This window comes from Rattus norvegicus, chromosome 5 (assembly GCF_021556685.1).
Source record: "Rattus norvegicus strain SHRSP/BbbUtx chromosome 5, alternate assembly SHRSP_T2T, whole genome shotgun sequence".
Classification (NCBI taxonomy): domain Eukaryota; kingdom Metazoa; phylum Chordata; class Mammalia; order Rodentia; family Muridae; genus Rattus; species Rattus norvegicus.
This window is the reverse complement of record NC_141538.1, coordinates 145,611,997-145,633,353: the sequence shown is the minus strand read 5'-3', so window position 1 is coordinate 145,633,353 and position 21,357 is coordinate 145,611,997. Positions and strand designations below refer to the sequence as shown.

General features: G+C 47.5%; 1 non-coding gene across 1 annotated transcript; it reads left to right on the top strand.

Annotated features, from left to right (window-relative positions):
- Window positions 1–15,920: 15,920 nt before the first annotated feature.
- Rnu6-260 (RNA, U6 small nuclear 260) lies at window positions 15,921–16,023 on the top strand. Its single transcript, XR_015621500.1, has one exon. It is a non-coding gene; the product is annotated as a U6 spliceosomal RNA (small nuclear RNA).
- The last annotated feature ends 5,334 nt before the right edge of the window (window positions 16,024–21,357 follow it).

Below are 21,357 nucleotides of genomic sequence, written 5' to 3'. Positions count from 1 at the left end.
CCGTAAGAGAGCGAGATTGTAGGGACCCGGGTAACTGGGCTATGTGCTAAGTTCAGGAGCCTCAATTAGTCAAGTTTGGCCATGACCCAGGGAATCTCTAAAACCAGGAACAGGAACTCTCGAGAGGCCAGAGGATGAATCCCAGGAGGCAGAGCGAGGGCCAGAGACAGGAAACCAAACCCAGTGCAAGGCTCATAAAGCTTCCCCAGTGGGGCTGCCCAAGGACCACACTAACATGGTGGCACAAAGAGCCAGATTCTAACCCTGAGGAGAGCAGCCTTGGCCCATGTTGGCTGCTCTCTGCCAAATAAGACCAATGTGCTCAGAGGCCTCCAGAAGGTCAGAGAAAATAACCGCAGAGTTTCTCAGAGACCAGCCTAGAGTAGAGAATACTCTCGACTGAGAACCCTCTACCCACATAGCCACAGCCCCAGCCCCAGCCCCAGCCCCAGTCACAGCCACAGCAGAACTCTTGGCATCATTTCCCAGTGGCATTGCGCATACTTAGGTCTCAGTACGTATGAGGTATTTGTTAGTCGAGACAGAGCCTTGCGTTGCCCCAGCAATGTAGCCAAGGATGACCTTGAACGTCTGATCCTCCTGCCTGCCTCTCGAGTGCTAGGATGATAGGTATATGCCACCAGGCCCGGTTTAGCACGTATGTTTTTTTTTTTTTAAAGCATTCAAGAGCTGAAGCGATGGCTCAGTGGTCAAGAGAGGCCCCAGGTTTGGTTCCCAGCATGTGCGTCGGGCACCTCGCAACTCCCTTGTGACTTTCACATCAGCTCCAGAAGATTTGAGCCCCCTTCCGACCTCTTTGGACACTGCACACAATGCATGTGCACATGCACACAATTTAAAAATGAAATAAAACCTTTAATTAATTAAGAAAAAGAATTCCATGGGGTTCAGGCCGTAGCTTAGTGATAGAGCTCTTGCCTGGCACCTGTAAGGCTCTCGGTTCTTGTCTAGCCCACATGCTACTGTAAACATGGAAGCCCTTTTGCATCTCTACTGATTCTTTCGTGTTCGCTATGCCACGAGCCTCCAAAAAATGCAACTACCTCAGGGTTCTCAGCATCTCAAAGTCACTGAAAGAAGTCTGCAAACCGAAACATTGATGCCCTAGGTGTCCAGGCCTTGTTTTCTTTTTCTTTTTTTCTTTTTTTTTTTGGTTCTTTTTTTCGGAGCTGGGGACCGAACCCAGGGCCTTGCGCTTCCTAGGTAAGCGCTCTACCACTGAGCTAAATCCCCAGACCCCAGGCCTTGTTTTCTGATCCACAAATTCCCTCAGGTCCCTCCTGTGAACCTTAAATGCCCCAGTCAATCCTTACAAATGGCAATATTTTGTGAACCAAGAACGTGGGTTCATTAAAGTTGGCAGAATTTAGGTGAATTGGACTCAGAGATTCTGACAGAGCCCGGGAGAAACCTTTGCAAAAGAATGATGGCTGTGAGCTTGGGTTTGCAGAAGACAGAGAAGGGGAGGATGGATGAGCCCCACTCCATCCCCAGCCAGCATGGACTGAACTTTGAAACAGTGCAGGAAGCACAGACCAGGGACCCAGGAGAGAAAATCAGAAGAGGTAGGGGTAGGCAGGGGTGGCAGACAGGGAGTCATCCCATACGAGAGAATTATTGTCCCTGGGGTGGCAGTTGTCACAGAGACATCTGAGCCCCTTCCTGCCGGAGAAGTGGTCCTAAAATAAGTTGGAAGACAAGGCAGATCTCCTAAAAACCGAAGATGATACCGTTTTCCCGGAACTTAGCAACTCGGTGTGACCATGGCTTCTGTTCAGCCAACCTGTGCAGCCACCAAGACTATCCAGGAAGTGCAAAGGCACAGAGAGGGTAGAGAGAGGACAAGGGTATGATGTCCATCCGGGGACTACAGACTCCGGGAACAAAGCAGGACAGGGCCAGCAATAACCATCTCTTCAGCCCCGGAAATAACTTCATAGGAGACAAAAACAGGATTATCAGATGTACTGGAGTTTTAGAAATGAAGACTGATGTAAAAGTGAATGCTGAGGTAGGGAAAAAGAGATCCAGAAAAAGAGAAGGGGCATTTATGTAACAGCACCACGGCTGGTGACAGGACCCCTGAATCCTCCTGCTTTTATGTAAAACAGTGTAGCCCAGGCTGGCCTTGAACTCACAGAGACAGTCAGCTTCTGCCTCCCATGTGCTGGAATATTCGAGGGTTATTTTGTGCTTTTCTGGGTTTTGTTTGGTTTGGTTGGGTTTGGTTGGGTTGGGTTTTTGTTTTTTGACAAGGTCTCATGTAGCCAAGACTTCCCTGGAACGCTCTATCATGTGAGGACGGCCTAGACCTCCTGATCCTTCTGCCTCTGCCTCTGGAGTACTAGGGTTACAAACGTGTACCACACTCTGCTTGATTGTACTGTCACGCTGGTTTTCGTTCGCTTTTGGTTTTTTGTTTTTGTTTTTTGAGACAGGGACTCCATGTGTAGCCCGGATGTCTCAGAACTCCCTATGTAGACCAGATTTTCTTCAAACTCAGAGATCCACCTGCTACTGATCAGAGCGTTGGGATTAAAGTGGTGAGCCTCACACCTAGCCTGTTACACACTTGAATTCCGATGCGGGAACACTCAAGGCCAAAGGCATGGAGGGAAAGTGACCAAGAGTCACTCCTAGACTAAGCCATTGAGAAGCCTCTAGAGCAATGGCCCTCACCCTCCCTGATGCTGCAGCCCTTTAATACAGTTCCTCGTGTTGCGGTGGCCCCATCTACAAAATTATTTTGTTGCTACTACATAACCATAATTTTGCTACTGTTATGTGAATATCGCAGGATATCTGATATGCCACCCCCTGTTAGGGTCGCAACTCACCGCTTGAGAGCTGCTGCCCTGAATGCGCAGGTCGTGCATGCGCACCTGTAATCCAGCGCCAAGGAGGCGGATGTGGTAATGCCGTGAGTTTGAGGCTATATAGCAAGACGCTGTCCCAAAAACTAAAATTAAATTTAAAAAGGGAGGGAACCCCCTCAGGAGCCCCAGTTTGTCCTCCCTCACCTCTGCAGTCTTGCAAAGACTCTTCCCGAAGTGGAGCTGACTACAGATCTGCAGGGAGAGGGAGACAGGCTCACACAGTGTTCAGCCATGATGCCGGAGATTGCTCATCGCAGCTGTTCCAGCTAATCCTCAGACTCAAGGAACAGGTGGTTTCTCTCCTTGGCCCCTGGTTGTTTGGAGGGGTGGGATAGGGTGTTACCCTGTGGTGGAAAAAGCCATAGCTATGAACCAGCAGCATGGTTAAAATTATTAGAATAAACCAAAAAAAAATTTTAACAAAGCTAGTAGCTCAGTGGTAGAGCATCACTTAGTAAGTGCAAGGTCGCGGGTTCAAACCCCAGAACCACCACTGAAAACGACACTGGTAAGGAACACAGAGTTGAACTTTCACAGAGAGAACTAAATCAAGTATAAAAGTTAGAGGAGTTACTGGAATATAAAACTGATGGAGGCTTGTGCTTTAACTCACAAACAACTAACTACTATAAAACTCCTCTCCAGATAAGATATATAAAGTGGCTCCTTTCAGACATTGGACAGCAGGCAAAGAGAGGTCTGATCCTTGACCTGGCTCCGCCATCTTGCCATTTTACTATATAAAAATAATCCCAGGGTTGGGGATTTAGCTCAGTGGTAGAGCGCTTGCCTAGGAAGTGCAAGGCCCTGGGTTCGGTCCCCAGCTCCGGAAAAAAAACCAAAAAAAAAAAAAAAAAAAAAAAGAAAGAAAGAAAAAAGAAAAGAAAAGAAAAGAAAAATAATCCCAGTCTGCTGAGCATGGAAAGACCCAAATGGAGACCAACGGGCTCTGCTGTGGAATTGAAAGAGCTCAAAGTTGCGGTTTGAAAATGCCTGGGGTGAGAGAGAGAGAGAGAGAGAGAGAGAGAGAGAGAGAGAGAGAGAGAGAGAACACTCAGCAGTTAGAGCGAGCACTGGTGGCTCTTCCACAAGTCCCAAGGTTACATTCCCAGTGTTCACTTGGCAGCTCATAACTGGCTCTAACCCTTGCCCTATTTTAACCTCTGTGGGCCTTGGGCACACACATGATGCACCGATACACACGCAGCAAAAACATCTGCACACATGATATTAAATAAATCTTTAAAACAATTACTTAAAGCAGGAAGTTTAGAAAAGAAAATGTTTAGCTTTTCTGGCACATAGTGAGTGGCACAGGAGATGGAGCCGCACACACATACAAATGAATACATACATACATACATACATACATACATGTACATGATTCCAGAGATTGTACTGGTTAAGTGAGGATGGTCCCCATGGGCTCGTATGTCCTGGCACTTGGCAACTATTTGGGAAGGATTAGGAGGACGTGTGTCACTAGGGGTGAGCGATGCCAAAAGCCTAAGCCATTCCCAGTGAGCTTTCTCTCGGCTTCATGGTTGTAGGTTAGTATATAAGCTCTCAGTCACTGCCCCAGTGCCATGCCTGTCTGTTACCATTCTGTCCAACACGATGATCATAGACTCTAACCTGCTGGGACCATGAGCCCCAGGAAACATTTTCTTTAAAGTTGCCTTGGCCACAGTGTCTTATCACCAATAGAAAAGTAACTTAGATATTGTCATAGGCTCCCTGATCACATAGCTAAATAACGATCATTTCCTGTAGGGGATGGGATTCCATGACTAGATGGGAAAACTCTCGAAAGATTCAAGCTGAACAAATCCTGGAGCCCGAGGGGGCCAGGCATAGTTCATGTCCTCACAGTCCAGAGTGGGAATCCCAGAGACCTGGGGATTCGACGAACCGCCCATGAGAGTATCACATGACACCGAGCTGTTAGCCTTACACCAAAGGATGCCCTGGATGCACACAACAAAACCAAAACCAATCGCTGACGGGAGTTCAGTCAGTAGAGTGCTTGCTGAGCGTGCAGGAGGCCCGAGGCTCAATCCCCAGGGCTGTGTAACTGAGCTTCATGGCAAGCTTATAACCCCAGCACTCAGGAGGTGAAGCCAGGAGGAACTGACTGCAGTTCAAGGTCATCCTTAGCTACATAGAGAGTTTTAAGTCAGCTCAGACCAGAGCATCCTTTGATGTGAGGCTAACAGCACACGCTCCCGGGGAACCTTCTGACAGGATCTCAGCCAATTTTTGACCCTGTAATAGAAGAGGGGAAGGAGGGGGAGGGGGAAGAGGGGGAGGAGGGGTAGAAAGAAGAGGAAGAGGAAGGTTTAGAAGATGCTGCCCAGTGTAAAAAGTGGTTCTGAAGTAGGAATGGGAGAGAATTCAGCCTATAGGAAGGACGGTGCTGAAAAGAAGGCCCGTGCTGAAAAGAAGGCCCACAGCCGCCACCCCCAAAGATGGCAGTCACTGTGGAAAATGTCACAATATCAAGGGAACCATGGAAAAGTCAAAGTCTTGGTTGAGACTTAGTGATGTAACCACACAATACTGTGACGATAAAGCCAGGCAAGAAGGTAGCTTGGGTCAGATGACCAGAGTAGGAGCATTTCAGAAAGCAGCCTTCGCCTTGCCTGTAAGTGGGACGACTATGGAGGGTTTATAGACCCTCCAGTTAAGACAAGTCTGGATGTCATATACCATGGCTGAAAGATATTCTAGTTTGGTCTCTTTTGCTGTGATGAACACCATGACCAAAAGCAGCTCAAGGAGTAGAGGGCTTGTTTAAGTCACAATCTGTCGTTAGGGGAAGGTCAGCAGGCCTGGAACACAAGGTAGGAACCAGAGAGGAATGAATGCTCACTAGCTCACTGTGGCTGAGCCGGCTTTCTTAGTCAGCCCAGGCCTACCTTCCTAAGGATGGGGCCACCCAGAGTCCCAGAGTAGAACGAACATCCCCTACACACACACACACACACACACACACACACACACACACACACACACACACCAATCATCAGCCAAGAGTCTCACAGAGACATGGCCACAGGCCAATGTGATCAAGGCAATTATTAAGTTGCGATTCTGTCTTCTCGGGTAACTGTAGGTATCAAGTTGACAGTAAAAGCTAACGGGTGGGGTGGGGCTGGAGAGATGACTCCAGGCTAAGAGCACTTGCCGCTCTCTCAGAGAGCAGGGTTCAGTTCCCCGCACCCACAGATGGTTGGGCAGATCACAACTGTCTGTAACACCAATTTAGAGACTCTAATGATCTCTTCTGGTCTCTGAAGGCACCGAACACATGTGGTACACATACAGACAAACAATTACACACACACACACACACACACACACACACTCACTCACACTCACATACACATTGACGTAAATTTAAAAATTATGCAAATTAAAAAAACTAACCAGGACAAAGGGAGAGAGTGAAAACATATAAAAGACTTTTTTATTCCAAGTAACTCAACTGGGTGGTTCACAATTCCAACATTTCTTAAACCTCCAAATCTCAACTTATAATGACAAACATTTGACTTAAAAACAAATGAACAAACAACAACAAAAACCAACAGCTCACCATACATGCAAAGAAGCAGGAAAAAATAATCCCAACCATGAGAAATTTACACAGAAGAACAGATTCCACAATGATCAAGATCAAGGAACCATCAGGAAATCGGATTCTACAAAGTTGTTTCTTGGATTTTGTCAAGAAGAACCAGCGGCTATTCTTGCTTCTGTGTGCCTGGATACCAAGGCAGGCATTGTGACTTGGAAGAGGATGAAAGTGTTTCTGATCCCTGCATGCATGGGTCTGTATGCCTCCATTAGATAGGAGGAGATACCCATGTCTGCCCTCAAGAGTATTCTGGTGTGAACTCTGAGCTGGAAATTGATACGAGTGGATCCCAGTCATGTCTACATGGAATCATATGTCAGCGTGCTCTTGGGGCTTACTTCTGTGACTGTGAACCTGGATTCCTTGGAGACCACTGTGAACTCAACTTTGATGATGTACCAGCCAATCATGTCTCCATGGTGATGTACATCTGGATGGAGGAAGCAACTTCTACTGTGACTGCAGGGGTTGTGGATTCTCGGGGACACCCTGGGAGCCTTTGATGCCTCATTGTTGATCAAAGCTTTGTCACAATGATACAACATGGGAAGACACTGTTGACAGCCGGATTTGTCACTGCTGGCCTGGATGCACAGGTGCCCTGTGTGACGCAGACATAAATGAATGCAGTGGTCACCCCTATCATTTGCTGGGGGGATGGTATGGGGTGGAAGCAATCCTCAGAGGATCTATAGGGACACATTGCAGGCCTGCCTTCTTCCTTCAACTACCATGGAGACTCAGGCTATGTTTGTATCTATATGCCTGGATTCACAGTCAAGAGCCTAGCTTAACTGTCCTCTGAGAGGCTCCACCCAGCAGCTGACCTAGACAGATGAAGAGACCCACAGCCAAGCATTGGACTGAGCTTGGGAAGAGTTAGGGGAGGATTGAGGAACTCAGCAGAGAAACAAGCCAAAACCAAACCTACATCATGTTAGGCCATGGGGTGTTGCACAGCTGATTTTTTTAATAATAATAACTTTAAAAAATGAACATAATTATGTAATTTCCCCCCTTTTCCTTTCTGCACTTTTTCCTTTTTCTTTTCCCATTGCTCTCTCAAATCCATTCTTTGAAGCTGCAAATCCATAGCCCCCTTTTCTTTAATCATTGTGTTTTACAACACACACACACACACACACACACACACACACACACACACACATCTAAATCTATCAATAAAACCTCAGTCCATATGATGTTACCTGCATGATTTCAGGACTGGCCGACTGGAGGTTCTTCCCTGGGGAAGACTGTTCCTCCCACTTTCAGCATTCATGGGTTGCCTGTAATTCGTTGTCTAAGGTTGAAGCTGTGTGAACTCTCGCCCTTCCGTGTTAACATGACTGTAGGTATCATCCATTTTGGGCCTTCTTTAGGCAGCCATGTTGATAAGACCTCATGGGCGTGGCTCTCTCACAGCAGACTTCTTTTGGCCCCCTCTCCCACAGTGATCCCTGAGCCTTGGGTATAAGAGTTGTGCATAGATGATGTAGCCATTGGGACTGAGTAGCATACAATCTCTCTGTGCTTCGATCCACTGTGACAAGGTCTGAGTTTTTAGTGTTGGTATAACTGTCCCAACAGGCACACAAGCACGCTCGCCTACAGTACCGCTCTCTGTCTTCTCTGAGCTGTAGTCCCTAAAGATCTACTGCATGCCAGACCCGTGTTCCAACACTTCTCTTCCCATCGCTGGCCTTGTGAGTGAACCTTCATCTTTATTTACTTCCTGCTACCCTTCTGAGCCTAGGCTTGTTTATGGGAAAAGAACTCTACTTGATCTTAGCCAAAAGGCCGAGAAGCGATTGGGACAAAGAACTCAAGTTCAGTTCCTAATACCCATGTCAGGCAACTTACAACAGAATGTAACTCCAATTCCAGGGGATCTGATGTCCTCTTTTGACCTCTGTGGGAATCCATACACATGTGGTATACACATACACATATTGTGGTGGTTTGAATGTGCGTGGCCCATGGGAGTGCTACTATTAGGAGGTGTGCCCTTGTTGGAATAGGTGTGGCCTTGTTGGAGAAACTGCACCACTGAGGGGTTGGACTTTGAGGGCTCCTAATGCCCCAGCTCTACCCTCTGAGGAATAGTCTCTCCTGGTTGCTTTTCTATCAAGATTAGACCTCTAGGCTCCCCTAGCACCACATCTGCCTGAATGCTGCCATGCTTCCTGCCATGATGATAATGGACTGAACCCCTGAAACTGTAAGCCAGCCCCAATTAAAGGCTTTCCTTTAGAAAATGTGCCTTGGTCATGGTGTCTCTTCACAGCAATAAAATCCTAACTAAGACACATATGTAAAATAAAATTAAAAAAAAATTTTTTTTTGGTTCTTTTTTTCGGAGCTGGGGACCGAACCCAGGGCCTTGCGCTTCCTAGGCAAGCGCTCTACCACTGAGCTAAATCCCCAACCCCCAAAAATTTTTTAAATAAAATAAGAATTCCCAGTTCTGTGACATTGGCCATGTGAATCTGCCTCTATAGCTCGATGTCACCATCTCTAAGATAGTGTAAGAATATGTTCCCCATGGTATTCCCGGGTAGACAGAGCTAGGGAATAAGTATTTATTTGGCTCCCTCTCTAGCCCATACAGCTTCTGACACACATGAGCATCTAAGACACCAAACTATCTTCCTTATTCCCAAGGATCCTCAGAGCTGACAGGATGTATGTCTGCTTGTCACGCAAAAGTCGGGAGCAGGCAGAGAAGCATTTCCCAGCTACAACACCATTAACAAACACTCACCCCTCCTTTTTGCACCCACGAATATGAACTTCAGGCCTTAGGAGTAGTAGAAGAGATTTTAAAACGTTCAAGGTCGTCCTCTTCTACAAATCAAGTTTGGGGTTAGCCTAGGCAACTTGAAGCCCCGCCTCAAAGACAACAGGAAAATCTATAGAGAAATTCCTCGGAAGTAATGTGGCTACTTGGTCCAAAATACACACTGACTAACCCTACCAACACTCACAACTGTGTACTGATCCTAGTTAAAAAGCTGTTGGAATTATGGCACTGTCTACCCCCCAAGACAAGGTTAAGATGCCCAAAAACATTTCGCTTGAGCAACAGTTCGATAAAGTGTGTAGTCTGTAGATGAGAAAGGTTTAGACAGGCTACGTCGTGACCTGCTGAAAGTCACACAGTTGCCAGTCAGCAGAGCTAGAAGATGCCCCTTCTGTTTGACCTCTCCCTGATGTATTCAACAAGTTGTTCCAGACACCTGTTCCAGTCTTGGCCACATGCTAGGACTGAAGACACAGAGACACAGGAGGACAAAGTCCTCAAGGTTTTCAAGGGGACACAGACCGGTGACTGCTGGGTTCCCAATTCTGTGCAGATTGGAGCCCTGCTGTACCAGGCCCTCTCTAGTCCCCTCCCCCAGCCCTGCTGCTACTCAGGGCTGCAGAACCCCAGACCAGACATGCTTCCTGAGGCTGCTGTTTTCCTTGGCCCCTGAGATGGGAGACAGTGTGCCCGACATGGTGGAAAACAAGACACGGGATGGGGGAGGCAAGGGGAGAGTGGTCCCTCCTCTCACCCCTGCAACCTGTCTCTAGATGGTGGAAACAGAGAACAGAGGGGCTACCCTTCCATCCAACCCCCAGCCCATCCAAGCCATTGTTCCCTTGTTGTGACAGAGGGTTTGTCTGAGGCCCATGGACAGGACTGAGGGTTTCCTCCCCAGCTCTCCCTGCTTGGACAGCTGGAGGAAACATGCGGCCAGAGAGCCAGCCCTCCATTCCAACAATAACAGGCTGCCTGCCCCACTGGTAGGCCCACTGTGAGGGGGGGTCTGGGGGGGAACCGGGAGCCAGAGAGGCCACCCCACTCCACCCTGCTACTGACAAAACATGTTTTCTTGTTTTCTGAGGGGGCAGGGGTGGCTGGTACCCATCCTGATCAAATATGGTGCTGATAAGCACAAAGGGCCAGGCCCGAAGGCTAGCGGCTAGGGCTGCATTCCTGGACTGAGTCAGGTTGACCTTGGGGGTCACTCAGACCAGCCTGCCAGTTCTGGAAGTCTGGGTAATGTAACAGAGAGTTCAAACCCAAGTTCTCTTTTCACTGAGAAGAAGACCCCAGGCTTGCCGAATGGGACTGCAGAACTCAGCAACACAGCGGGCTTGGGAGCTGGGATGCTCTATTGGGCACCTGCTCTGCCCCTCCTCCCCCCCCCACACACACTTCCTCTCTGTGTTCTGGAGAAAATGAGAAATAAAGATTGCTGTCCACGGTCTTTGAAGAAACCTGTTCAGAGAAACTACACGACCCATTCACAGCCATACAGCAATGAGATATTAAGTTCACTGTCATTGTCAGTTCTGACCTTGTCCAGAAAGCAGCCATAGCCTTTGGGTCCCCTCTGCCTTCCAACAGCTCTGGGGAAAAGTACTTTATTTCTGAGACGGGTCTCGTTTAGCCCAGGCTGGTCTCAAATTGCCTTTGTGACTAAGATAACCTGGATCATTCTTAATCTTCCTGCCTCCACCCCTTCAGTGCATATACCCATGCCCAACGTATGTGGTGCTAGAAACAAACTGAGGGCCTTAGCATGCTAGGCAAGCATTCTAGCAACTAAGCTGTGTCCCCAGACCCTGAGGGGAGGTGTTACTATAATGTCCAGAAGACATGAACTCAGTGTGCAATCCCCCTTTGCCATGTCTCTCTCTAAGTAGGGGACTTCCAGGTAAACTAGAGGCCCAGTGGCTACCAGCAAGCACTGTGGCTGGGCACGCAAGCACTAAGAGTGTCCCACTGAGACCACTCCTGTGTGTCTCTGCACAAATCCAGAGCAACTCTAACAGCCAAATTCACAGGGCAAACTGTTGCTTTCAAGTCTTTGGGGGCAGAAGAGAGTGGGCACCCAGACTGCCGGAGGTTTCTAGCAGAAGCTGGGGTTTGGGGCTCTGGTGTGTGCCACCAGTGATGGGTGTACTGTACGTACTGGAATGGGGGAGGGAGTCACAAAGCCCAGGTGTGGGCAGTGAGGAGAGGCAAGGATAGGGGACATTGAGAAGGAGGAGAAGACTGACTCAATCTCTTCCTAGCCGCTCACAGAGAGACAGGTGCTGAAGCTTGTGCCCGCCATGGGCAGTTCCACCCCAGCCCCTCAGTGCATCCCTGTACCACCCGCCCACTCTGTAAGTGCCACAGACGCTAGGGACCCATCCCAACACGGGATGCTGCTTCAAAATCTGCCCTCCACACATTTCTCTGAGCATCCACCTCCTGGGCTGACATCAGAACCGATTCCCAGGGCTGACAAGATGGCTCCGTGAGTAAAGAACTTGCTGCACAAGCTCCATGGCTTGAGTTTGATCCTCAGATCCCACCAGGAGAGAGGAGAGAAGCAGCTCCACAAGGTTGTCCTTTGACCTCCATACTTGTGCTGTGGCACAAGCATGCCTTCCCCCAACCCCTGACATCACACACAATAATAAGACACAGTTAAATAGCAAGAGAAACTTGAAAAGACTCGCTTCTATGGGTCCATCTAGTGGTGCTGTCCTACAATCTCAGGTACTAAGGAGGATTACAAGTTCAAGGCCTGGCTGGGTTGTAGGATGAGTTCAAGGCCAGACTGGGAAACTTACCTATCTCAAAGCAAGAAATACTGAACGTCTCTGTAAATGTAGCATTGTGGTAGAAAATTCACTGTGTATAAGGCTCAATCCTCAGTACTGAAAACATAGCCAAAAATCCACCACCACACACAGTGTTCCACAGGAACCACGGGTCTTAAGTGAGAGCTGGTTTGAGATCTATTCCATGGACCGTTCTCTGGGCCTGGTGTATCTAGCCTGAACCCCTTGCTTTCAAACTAAGCAAACCTCCCCACCCTCTGTCTGATTCCAGGCCCTCACTCATCTTCCCTCACTGTCTGAAGCTCTATTTTTGTTCTGTCCTTATCCAACTACACACCTGCTTCCTGTCCCTAAGGTCCTGGCCTGAGAATCCAGTCCAAAGAGGCCTGGCCTCCTGCGGTCTAGCTGTGGGTTGAGCTCTCCGTGTGGGCAGCCAACACGGCCCCCAAGGGAGCCCTGGAAGGTGACTTCTCACCTGTGCTGCGTGCCATCAATCCAACTTTGAACTCTCGAGGAAATCCCCCAGTTGAGAGGCCTGGCCTTTAGTGTGATGGCAATTTGAACTTACACATGGCCTGGTGTCTGCCCACCTCAGCTGGAAATTAATTTCAGATCAGCAGAAACAGGATCCAGCTTACCCTTCCCCAACACTGCCATTCCCAGGACCCACAGCAGAACCTGGATCGTGTTGGCCTTTAGTGGCTGTCAGTTGGATGTAGAAGCAAATGAGCTTTTATGAGCCCACACTTGGTCCAACAGGTGCAGACCCATGTGGGGCAGCCCCACTGGGACCTGGGGAGCCTCGGTCTCTGAGTGCACTGGCCCTTGGCTGCGCCAGGCTTTGATTCTTCTCACTCAGCTGCCTTCAGCCCTTTGTTCCCAGGGAGTCTTTCCCCACCTGGGAAACCAAGCAGGGATCTCAGGGGTAGAAACCAAAAGCAAGGGAGAGTAGGGTGACTGTATGAAAGCAGACAGGTCCTGCCGGCCATGTGGTGGGTGTGGAGGTTGGGAGCAGGGGTGGTTAGGACATGACACAGACAGATGAAGAAGAGCCCTAATATTATTACTCACTCAAAAAAACAAAAAACAAAAAACAAGCTGACAAAAATTGAGAAAAATTACTCAAAATGTTTAATTACTTTATTTAAAAATATTGTTTATTTTTACTTTAAGAGACCGAGTGGTATTTTTACCTACATATATGTCTATACAGCATGTGTTTGTCTGGTGTCCTCCAGTGACCATAGGTGTGTGGGTTTATTTTTGGGTCTTCCGTTCCATTCTACCTCCCTATCTCTCTACAATTACCATGCAGTTTTTATCACTATTGCTCTGTAAGACAGCTCGAGGTCACGGATGGTGATTCGTGCAGAAGTTCTTTTATTGTTGAGAATAGTTTTTGCTATCCTGCTTCTTTTGTTGTTGTTGTTGTTGTTATTCCAAATAAATTTGCAAATTGCTCTTTCTAACTCTATGAAGAGTTGAGTTGGAATTTTGATGGGGATTGCATTGAATCTGTAGATTGCTTTCGGCAAGACGGCCATTTTTACTATATCAGTCTTGCCAATCCATGAGAATGGGAGATCTTTCCATCTTCTGAGATCTCCTTTAACTTCTTTCTTCAGAGACTTGATGTTCTTGTCATACAGACCTTTAACTTGCTTGGTTAGAGTCACACCAATGTATTTTATGTTATTTGTGACCATTGTGAAGGGTGTCATTTCCCTAATTTCTTTCTCACCCTGTTTACCCTTTGAGTAAAGGAAGGCTACTGATTTGTTTGGGTTAATCTTTATCCAGCCACTTTGGTGAAGTTGTTTATCAGGATTAGGAGTTCTCTGGTAGAATTTTTAGGGTCACTTAAGTATACTATCATATCATCTACAAATAGTGATATTTTGACTTCTTCCTTTCCAATTTGTAGCCTTTTGACCTCCTTTCAGAGTCTGATTGCTCTGGCTAGGTCTTTGAGTACTATATTGAGTAGGAAGGGAGAGAGTGGGCAGCCTTGTCTAGTCCCTGACTTTAGTGGGATTGCTTCAAGTTTTTCTCCATTTAAATTGATGTTGGCTACTTGTTTGCTGTATATTGCAAACCATCCCTGCATCCCTGGGATGAAGCCTACTTGATCATGATGGATGATTGTTTTGATGTGCTCTTGGATTCGGTTAGCAAGAATTTTATTGAGTATCTTTGCGTCAATATTCATAAGGGAAATTGGTCTGAAGTTCTCTTTCTTTGTTGGGTCTTTGTATGTTTTAAGTATAAGAGTAATTGTGGCTTCATAGAAGGAATTGGGTAGTGTTCCTTCTGTTTCTATTTTGTGGAATAGTTTGAAGAGTGTTTGTATTAGGTCCTCTTTGAAGGTCAGACAGAATTTTGCACTAAACCCTAGAACTAGAGTTACAGATGACTGAGTGGGAGCTGGGAATGGAACTTGGGTCCTTGTAAGAGCAGCAAGTATTCTTAACTGCCAAGTCATCTCTCCAGCTCCTCCCACTCGCATTACTTTATTCTTAATTAAAGGGGTGTGTGTTTAGAGGTATGTGCGCATAATTACAGGTGCTTATGGAGTCCAGAAGACAGCACTGAATTCCCTGGAGCTGAAATTACAACAGTTGTGGGCACCCCAATGTTGGAGCTGAAAACCAAATCCTGCTCCTCTGTTAGAGCAATAAGCGCTCTTTTCTTTCTTCTTTAAAAAACAAATTATTCATTTTACATGTATGAGTACACTGTAGCTGTCTTCAGACACACCAGAAGAGGGCATCAGATCCCATTACAGATGGTTGTGAGCCACCATGTGGTTGTTGGGAATTGAACTCAGGTCCTTTGGAAGAACAGCCAGCGTTCTTAACCACTGAGCCACCTCTCCAGCCCCATGAGTTTCCTTTCGACAGCAGGTATTACCAGGTTTAAAGAACAGTAAGAAATACTGGTTGCCAAGCATGGAGCTCGCACCCGTAACCCCTGCATTTGAGAGATTAGGAGTGCATGGTCATCCTCAAATACACGGAGAGTTCGAGGCCAACCTGAGCTACGCAAAACTTAGTCTTGAGATATGAAAGAATACTGACAGTGATCTCAGGGGAGATCAGAGTATAAAGCAAGAACGGTATCACTCTGATGTCCCTGTGGTTTTTAAGTAGGTCTCAGACGGAACCCTCCTGAGAATGCTAGAGTAGAGTCCACTGCGGTAGAGGTGACTGAGGCAAAAATTCTACACTGTTCTTTCCTGCTCATCGCAGCAGGCTGAGACTCGTGAAGGGCAGGCTGGAGGACAGTGAGTTTGACTAGGGTAAGAATGATGTACGGGCTCAGGTCTTTTTTTTTTTTTTTTCGGAGCTGGGGACCGAACCCAGGGCCTTGCTCTTCCTAGGTAAGCGCTCTACCACTGAGCTAAATCCCCAGCCCCGGGCTCAGGTCTTGAACACCTAACTTTGCTTCCTTGTCTAACCTTGTCACTACCCGTTGATAAGGAATCCATGGGGCTTGGGTGTGCATGAACAGCTCTAATGTATTTCTACTTTTGGATTTGACCCAAAGAAGCACCAGTAGGTCTCAGGTTGTGGGCCTCAGCAGCCTAAAGATCCCATGTGACAACCCGAGCAGGGAAGCAGGGAGTAATAGGGAGCTTGGGTAGACGGTAGTAATTGGGGTACGGAACTAGATTTTCTGGTTTTGAATCTTTTTTTCAGTAAAGGGAAAATTTTGGTGTTATTTTCATTCCAAAAGCAGATAAATAAGCACAGAAGAGCAAATTAAAGTTAGCCTGTTCGGTGCTGGCATTGGCAGTACATATAAGAAGACTGAAACAGCACAGAGATCAGCGTGGCCCCTGTGCAAGAGTGACCTGCAAATCATGAGGCGTTCCATGTTTAAAAGACGCAAAGGCACTTGACCACCTGAACTCGATCCCGGGGCCCACATAGTAGAGGGAAGAGAACTGACCCCTGAAAGTTGTCCTCCGACCTTACAAGTGTGTCATGACAGACATGCGTGTCCACACATCACATGTGCACACACGCACACACACACACACACACACACACACACACACACGCAAACAAGTAAGTAAGCAAAATGCTATTTAAAAACAAAATGTAGGGGGCTGGAGGGATGGCTCAGTGGTTAAGGGCACCGACTGCTCTTCCAGAGGTCCTGAGTTCAATTCCCAGCACCCACATGGTGGCTCACAACCATCTGTAATGGATCCAATTCTCTCTTCTTGTGTGTCTGAAGATAGTTACAGTGTACTCACATAAAATAAATAAATCTTAAAAAAAATGTATATTAAGAGAATTTTAACAATCATCTGGGAAAACACTCCCAAACCATTCAGGCTCACTTCAAGTCTTACAAAGGTCCCAGAGGAAAACAGACAGAACTTAGGTCTACACAGCGCTCAGGCTGAGAGTTTAACCACCACCATTCATAATAGATTGCGCTATTGACCCTAATTCCTTACCCTTCCCTGTCCACAGCCTTTGTCATCTGACTCCATGGCTTTTCCCACTTACAAGATGGCATCTGTATGCTCCCCTTTTGTGTTCTGCCCGGCCCAACAAGCTGCAACAGAGATAACTAGGTACTAACTCTGAGTCAAGACCTTCGGAGGTCTTCATATCTGTGGACGCCCTGCTTCTAACCCTGCCAAGACCACCAGCTTAGCTTCCCCTGCAAGATGCAAGGTAAGTGGCCATGCCATCATCCTAGCCAAAATAGTCTAGATCCACCAACAACCGAGCCAGCAGCAGACCTAGAAAGGCCCCATCTGAAGTCAAAAGTGCCATTTAGCCAAGCTAAGTCACTCCGGGCCTATGAGCCATAAATATCTCCTGATATATATTGTTGAGGTCGTGTGCTTCTTACACAGCCGAAGCTGACAGATACACTCTCCAGGCAACTCTTGGGTTAATTTGTTCTAGCTTCTTTCCTCACAGCTGCCCGTCATCTACTCATACCGTGACCTTCACCAACAGGAACCTTATCATCTCCACAGGCAGTCAGCCCATTTCAAAACCTGCCCGTATCTTAAGTTTACATTCTGTGTACATCAACCCCAAGAATGAACTGGCCCAACCTACCCAGTCTCTTCACACCTATCTTCGTGGTGTTTCATGTAAACGTTCACTGAGCCTTTCTAGTTAAGAAGTCCCAAAAGAAAGACTGTTTTCTCTCTTAGTTCACACAAGACAAGAACCCCTGGCTCTCTGGAGCCTCCCTCTTCCTCTCCACTGAAAGGCTGCCAAAAGGTGAATCCTGGATTTCCCCAGGGTCAGACCTCACTCTCTGCCTGAATCCCTCGGACGCTCGCCTCCCTGCCAACAGTCACACCTCTCTATTCCTTCCTCCACCGCAGCTGTAGAACTCCACCACCCAGCTGGTTCAGAGTCCCCTGACATGTTCTCTGGTCCAGCAACTGGAGAATAAGGACATCATAAAAGGTGCAGACTGTGGTCTCCAGAAATGCAGCCAGTGACGGGGCTTTGGTGGCCTAGCCCAGGGATCTCAGTCATGACAACACATCCTCCATGAGATGCCTGCATAAGCCAGGTTGTTTATTTATGTCTATCTATTTGGTATGCGCTAAGAGGTCAAAGGACAACTCGCAGAACTCAGTTATCTCCTCCTACCATGTGGATTCCAGGCAGGGTTGGAACTGAGACTGTCAGGCTTGGTGGCCGGCACTCTTACCTGCAGGGCCACCTTACCAGCTGCCATACTGGGTACTTTATATCATCCAGTGTCTTATACCAAGATACTTTATATCATGCAGTGTCTTAACTCTTTGCAACAAATATTGGAGTTTTATTCTCTTTTCTTCTTTCTTTATTTCTGTCTGTCTTTTTCTTTCTTTCGCATATCTGTGTGTGAGACTAATCAGGGGCTCTGTTCTACCACTGAGGCACACTCTCGTCCTATATCTATTTTGTTTGTTTGTTTGAGGCAGGGTCTCACTATATAATCCCAGATGTCCTGGAACTTGTTCTGTACACCAGGCTAACCTTGAACTCACAGAGATCTGTCTGCTCTCCCTTGCAAATGCTAAGATTAAAGGCTTATATCACCACCCCCCAGCTCTGTATCCATTTTTCAAAGAAGATATTAAGGCCTGGAAAGTTCATGTGACTTTCCCAAGCTGTAGTTTATACACAGCACCATCTGGATGTCAGTTCAAAGCCATGGGTTTCCCTATGCACCAAATTGCCCTTGACCTCACCTACTGAAAATTTCTGTGGCTTCCCATGGCCAGTGGACTAAATCCCATTCTCTTCAGTGCGGCCTCTGGGGCCTCTCCTCTTGTTGCACTCACACTAAGCCAGCATTCCCAGGCTTTCCTGCATCCAGAGGCTTAGCTTGCGCTCTAATCTAGGGTATCTTGTGCTCACTCACACCCACCTCCTTCTAACTCCCAGCTCCAGAGTCTCCTGCTGGGACTCTCCTGTGTTCCCACAGCTCTTTGGCAGACTCACTCTGGCCCGGGCCAGTCTCCCCCATATCCGACGTAGGGGTGTGCAGAGACAGATTGAGTTGGGATCTATGATGCACCCCTCACAGGGCCAATACTCAGTTATCAGTGGGGCCAGAAAACTAGGACTGTCATTGACAAAATAGGGCAGTGGGCACAAACTTGGTGCCAAAATTGGCTATTCAGATTCATTCAACCAAAAAACCTGAGAGTGTAGTGTAGACCAGTGTCTTAGTTAGGGTTTACTGCTGTGAATAGACGCCATGACCAAGGCAACTCTTATAAGGACAAGGTTTAATTGGGGCTGGCTTACAGGTTCAGAGGTTGAGTCCATTATCATCAAGGTGGGAGCATGGCAGCATCCAGGCAGACAGGGTGCAGGCAGAGCTGAGGGTTCTACATCTTCATCTGAAGGCTGCTGGGAGAAGACTGACTTCCAGGCAGCTAGGATGAGGGTCTTAAAGCCCATGCCTACAGTGATACATCTATTCTAATAAGGCCACACCTCCAAATAACGACACTCCCTGAGCCAAGCATATTCAAACCACGACAACCAGGTTGACCCAAACCTTGAACTCTGACCCTCCTGCCCTCATCTCCTGGGTGCTGGGATTACAGGTGTGCATCACCAAGTCCAGCTGCTGAAGTGTTGGGGCATCAAACCCGGAGCTTTGTGCACGTGAGACAAACACGAAACCAACCCAGCCGTGCCCCAGCACCATCCAACTAATGTTTCTTGAGCACCTCTATTCAGTCAGGATCCCTATTACAAACAGCAGTAACAATTCAGCCTGATCGGAATGGAAACCCACTGAACCCCCAGTATCCATGGAAACCCCAGTATCCATGGAAGAATCAAAGTGAGTCCTAGAACACCCAGGCACCTGGGAATCCTTGGTAGCTGGACCCCTGGGTCGCTGACACTGAACGCAGAGACTCCATGCTGAATGCCACAACAAATGTCCATTCATGCCTGTGGGCACAGTCTCTCCAAATGACCCCTCTGTAACCCCTGGATGTTTGGGTGGATCCACCTCTCTGGGTTCTTGGTCCTAAACTAGGTCACATGTCCTTGAGTATCCTGCTCCTACTGACCTCTGAAGAAAAGGGAGACAGTTCTTCTCCTCCCCACAACCCCCAAGTCTATGAGGAAATTCCATGAAAGCTAAGGGCTGGGGTGCTTGGCAGCCAATATTACACACACACACACACACACACACACACACACACACGCATGCATGCAATGGCTCAAATTTTGGGGGCAGGGTAAGGAAGAACCTTAGCTAGAGATCACTTGTTAGAAAACTTCCCAAAATGGAATCAAGAAACGGTAGGCAGCCAGGATATGAGAAGGGTTCAGGGGTCAAATAAGTCATTTGAGGAACACTGCTTTGAATGTTTTTAAGACCCGTCAGAGCGTCTACTGTGCACTGTGCCTACCCAGGGATTGGCTCCCATGGTCACACAATCCTTTTCTTGAAGAGTGCTCTGTAGGACTAAATCTGGCAGGCCATGTTGAAGGAAACCCAAGAAACCTATCCTTTGTTATCAGACAGGGAAAGTGAGGGGCTTTCCTGCCCTCAGGGCGCCTGACAGGCAACCCAGACCTCAGGGAAATAAGCAGTTCCCAGCCGGAGTTGGAGAGATGGAGGTCGGGACTTGGGCCAAGGGACCACTCAGACCCTCCCTAGCCTGGCACCAAGTCTTTCTTTTGCCTGCTGACCACAGCACCCTCCAGGTGCAGCTAAACAATGCACACTCTGTGCCTGCAGGCCTCACTTCTATCCTCAGGGAAACCCCACCAGGACAGAGGGACAATATCATGAGAAACACTGGGGAACCGGACAAGGTCTCCAGCTGCCCAGGAGCCAGAAGCAAGCCCAGCAGTTTGCAGGTGCTCAGTCCCCCGGTATGGAGTGGGGTGCAGATGCCTGCTGTTAGTTCTTCCACACATCCGGGTGACCTTGGAGAAAGCTACATTCTCTCAGCCTTGGTTTCCTCAGCCGGTTGACTCAGTTCCTATAAACATCCAATAAATTATTAAGCATTCTTTAGGTGTGAAATTATTGTCATATTGGACATCAAATAAGAAGCAACACTTTTCCTACTTAAGACCTAGAAAAGATCTCAAGAGGGGGTAAAAAAATGTTTGTTTTGGGGTTGGGGATTTAGCTCAGTGGTAGAGCGCTTGCCTAAAAAGCGCAAGGCCCTGGGTTCGGTCCCCAGCTCCGAAAAAAAGAAAAAAGAAAAAAAAAAAAAGACCTAGAAAAACTTTTCAAGTAGATCACACCACATGCACACACACACACACACACACAAACTATACACATTCATACATACAAATACATACATATATACACAGTCACATAGAGCCACATGCAAACACACACATACTATACACATATACACACACAAACTATACACATTCATACATACATACACACAAATACATACATATATACACATATACATACAGTCATATACAGCCACATGTGAACACATTCACACTACACACACACACACACACACACACACACACTTGCACATGCACACGTCATGACATCTTGTCTCTGTGTTTCTGTAATCTTCCTCTGATGATCCAGGCTTCATACATAAGCATGCCTATCTTACCCTGGTGAATTCCTACTCTTTCTTCGCAATCCCGAGAGCTGCCTCCTCTTCAGGGAACTCCTCCCAGACTCTCCTCTCCTCAGGCTCAGTCAGGAGCCTGCTTTGCACACTGA